Source organism: Coptis chinensis, chromosome 3 (genome assembly GCF_015680905.1).
Source record: "Coptis chinensis isolate HL-2020 chromosome 3, ASM1568090v1, whole genome shotgun sequence".
NCBI lineage: Eukaryota > Viridiplantae > Streptophyta > Magnoliopsida > Ranunculales > Ranunculaceae > Coptis > Coptis chinensis.
Genome location: NC_141458.1, coordinates 83,196,961 through 83,201,174, shown reverse-complemented (window position 1 = coordinate 83,201,174; position 4,214 = coordinate 83,196,961). Strand labels below are relative to the sequence as shown.

The following is a 4,214-nucleotide window of genomic DNA, read 5'->3' as shown; positions in this document are numbered from 1 at the left end:
TAACAGCTTGTTTGAAAATGGACTGTCCTTGTTGGCAGCTTTGATATGGCCAATTGCCAAAGTATGGGTGGAATGGATACTGGAAGCCTACATATATACACGTCGTAATGTCCGTGTTTAACCCCTTGGTGTGGTTGTGTGAGTCATAGTACAAAATATCGCGATATATCGCGATAAATATCGAGATTTCAGATATGGACATATAAATATCGCGATACTAATTTGGATAAATACCAATGCATTTATCGACGATATTTTCTGATATATCGCGATATATCGACGATATGCTTAAATGACGATATTATCGGAGATAATTGGTCCTGAAAGGAGAATTATTGCAAACCGACAAACAAAATTAATAAAGGCTACTCCTACCTCTCCCACGCGAGCTTGCGAATTTTGATGGCTACAAAAGCTTCTTCTTCTCCACTATCGCACACCTCTCAGTATATTAACTCCTGCAAAGATATTCTTAGTATATTTCATCAAATAACTAGTAGGAACAAGCTGAGAGGAGTAGAGGACTACACGACCAGTTCTGGATGCTCTGGGTGATGAATATTCAATGTATTGCCAAGGTATGGCTTAGCATCAAATAAAAGTGTCACTAATTATTGATTAGAATAACTTGTTTTCAGATAAAATTGTGACCATTACTGTACCGTGAAATGTGTTTTAAAGGAGGTCTATTGTATAAGCATTTTAGAGTTTAAAAAATAAATAAAGGTCACATGAACTTATTTGAGGGAAAGAAGTGGGGGATAAGGGCGTGGTGATTAACTTATGTGTCCTATACACCTGTTCTTATCTTCCATTTCCTTAGTCCACCTCCTTGGGTATTGTTCTAGTTCCTTTCCATTTGATGCATGTGGTTTTCTATAACTGGAGTGTTTCTTTGCAGATGAAATTGTGACCATTAGTCCATTACTATACCGTGAAATGTTTTAAGGTCCTATTGTATGCTTTTGATTGTGTAGTTAGGATGAACTTTCTTATTACCTTCACTGTAATGTATTTGAGCCAGTATCCGCACAAAAATTCATGGAACAAAAGTGGATGAGCATTTAAACTCGTCTTTGGTAAATTGTTGTTGAAATTGGACAATGATGTGTACCTTACCTATCAAAAATAAAAAATGATATACTATTCAAGCTTAAAATCTTTGTAATCGAGATGGAGAGGTTTCAGTCACATGTAAACATTAGGAAAATCCAGTCTTTTTTCAGTTCCAGTTGTAACTCTTTTGAAAATGGATTATCAATGTAATTACTATGACTTGATGTTAGGTTTATGTTGACATGTTGTTGTCTTTGTCTGTTTATTCATTATTTTCCAATGTGTGGATTCAAGTTGATCTTCGTTTGGGTGAAAATGCATGATGTCGTAGGCTAATAGACGTTTACATTTGAAGTAGTAATGCTTCCAATTCTTGCGTACAAATGCTCTAGATCTAAACTGAATCATGTATAAACATTGGTCTCAATATCATTTTTCAGGCCTCGCGTTCTTTCCTTTGTAGTCTTTGTATGAACCATTCCCTGTCGTCCCTAACGCCAAAGCATTTAAACGAGAGGAGGTAATATAAAATATTTTGTATTTAGTATTTAGCGTAGAGTGTTATCTACTTTGGGAGAATGACAAGTTTTAAATTAGAATTTCCAGCAAAGCGGAAAGTTGATGACTTCTATTTTAAAAAGAAATACATATATTTGTTTGACATGATATTATGTGATTAGGAACATATTTTATTCTTCTGTATTATTTTTTAGTCTAATATGTTATCGATCAACAATTTTTTATCCGTCTAGTATGTTGGTCCTTCCCCTTCCTTGGTATCAACTGTCAAGTGAGATAGCTTACTAAATCCAAATGATACAAGGACCATCACGGAAAATGAATATAGATATGAACTTTGGAATAAACAAATAGAGCTTATGAATCTACTGGGTAACAAGGGCTGGGACAAACGGAGACCCAAAAGGTCAAGAATAGCTCAATATACTTGGTAAAGGGATCGAGAATAGCTCGATATTGAATATCTCGATATACTTGGTAAAGGTCGAGAATAGCTCGATATATTTTTCCTGGTAAAGGGATCGCCATACTTGGTTGGAGAGGGATATTGAATCCTTCAGCCCCCTTTTGGGTTCAGACAAGCGATAAAGAAGAAACTAAACGAACTAGTAGGAGTTGCCCAGGTTAATAGATTTTTTCCATTCATTAGGGCACACTAAAACTACTACAATTCGGGTGAAGGGGCGCTGTGATAGTAGTGTTTGTTTGATCAAACACAATGGAATGAGCAGAAGGCGTTAGCCGCAACTCAACCATATCTTTACCGGCTAGCTAACAATAGCGCACGGAGATCCACACTAAAAAACAGAAATGGGGAAAGTATCAGCAGCGATTGATCAAGGTGGATTCAATTTCGATCTATGTAGAAGAAATGAGATGTTAATGTCTAAATCTGGTTTCAAACCTCCAACTTATCACAAAACCGGTACCACTATCGTCGGCCTAGTTTTCCAGGATGGAATTATACTTGGAGCAGATACAAGAGCTACTGAGGGACCTATAGTTGCTTATAAGAATTGTGAGAAGATTCATTATATGGCACCTAATATATATTGTTGTGGAGCTGGGACTGCTGCTGATACCGAGGCAGTTACATACATGGTCAGCTCGCAGTTACAGTTACACCGCCAGGCAACTGGTCGTGAGTCGAGGGTTGTTACAGCTTTTACACTATTAAAGACTCACCTTTTTGGTTATCAAGGACATGTGAGTGCTACTTTGGTACTTGGTGGAGTTGATATTACTGGACCTCATTTGCATACTATATATCCTCATGGGTCGACTGATACACTTCCTTATGCGACAATGGGCTCGGGTTCTTTGGCTGCAATGGCTATGTTTGAGTCAAACTACAAAAAAGGCCTTTCTAGAGATAAAGGTATTAAGCTTGTTTGCAAGGCAATATGTGCAGGCATTTTTAATGATTTGGGAAGTGGTAGCAATGTTGATGTTTGCGTGATAACTAAGGGGAAGACGGATTACTTGAGGAATTACTAGTTGCCAAATCCTCGCACTTATGTCAGCTCAAAGGGTTACTCTTTTGCAAGGGGTCAAAACTGAGGTTTTGTCAACTAGGATTATCCCGTTGATGGCGAACCTGGTGTTGGCAGAAGGAGATGAAATGGAAGAGTGAAATAACCCCGACTTTCAAGGAGAAAAGAAATGCTTTACTAGAGTATGGTCCCGAAGACTTTTTATATATGAAGCTGAACATTGCAACGAATTTTAAATAACCACTTGATTACGTGATGTTCTAAAAAAAACAATAGCACACGATAAAACAGCAGAGAAACCTGTGTGTGATTAAGTACGGGAACGAGCAATGTCTCCTGTTACTGTAAAGAAGGGTGCTCCTTTGAATATAGATGGCAGGACTTTCTAGCTTAAGGCTTTAAAAGCAGTAGTTTTCCAGGCTTTAGTTAGAGGCAGAGAGGTTTTACTCTATCAAGCGTGGTGCTGGCGGGAGAAGCATAAACCTCGAATCTGGCGGAATGAATAGGTATAGGGGCTATTTGTTCTCGAACCGGAAGGGCGGGGAGTCCATGCACCGGAGGTCGGAATCACGCTATTTAACGGGATCTCGCTCCCTATGGCTATTGCTATTGGTGCTTCGCCGATCGAGACTCCCCACTCCTCCTCGAATATTTCCCCCCCAACCAATCACGCCCCATTGGTTTCTACGGGTGCTTTGCTGCTTCCTTCTATCTTGTGTGAAGAACGCGCTTATCCTAATTCACTACAAATAAGCAACTACACTACTTGCAGGTCAAGCATATGCGGACAAGGAACTACGATAAGCTACTGCGACGGTTTGAACTGCCTTATTCCAGTCCCACGATAAGCGATACTATAAATAAAAGAAGGTCGTATCTTGCTTGGTGGGTTCAAGTATCGCTTGCTATATGAAATATGATATGAATTTCATTTATGATATAATAAGACGAGAAGACGATAAGGAACATCGCGCTTTTTGGTAGATAGTATAGATTAGTCATTGGAATTTTTTTATTTTTTTATTGGCAAGCATATTTTAAATGAGATCCATTAGAAATATTTTTCAATTCTACTGTAATTCTCCACGGCTCCCTAAATGACTGCTTTTGCTTCATCTATCTTGTGCTACTAATCTTAAATCATTT

General features: G+C 38.3%; 1 pseudogene; it reads left to right on the top strand.

Moving 5' to 3' along the window:
* The first annotated feature begins 2,344 nt into the window (after positions 1-2,344).
* Positions 2,345-3,327, top strand: LOC147511157 (proteasome subunit beta type-7-A pseudogene; annotated as a pseudogene).
* The last annotated feature ends 887 nt before the right edge of the window (positions 3,328-4,214 follow it).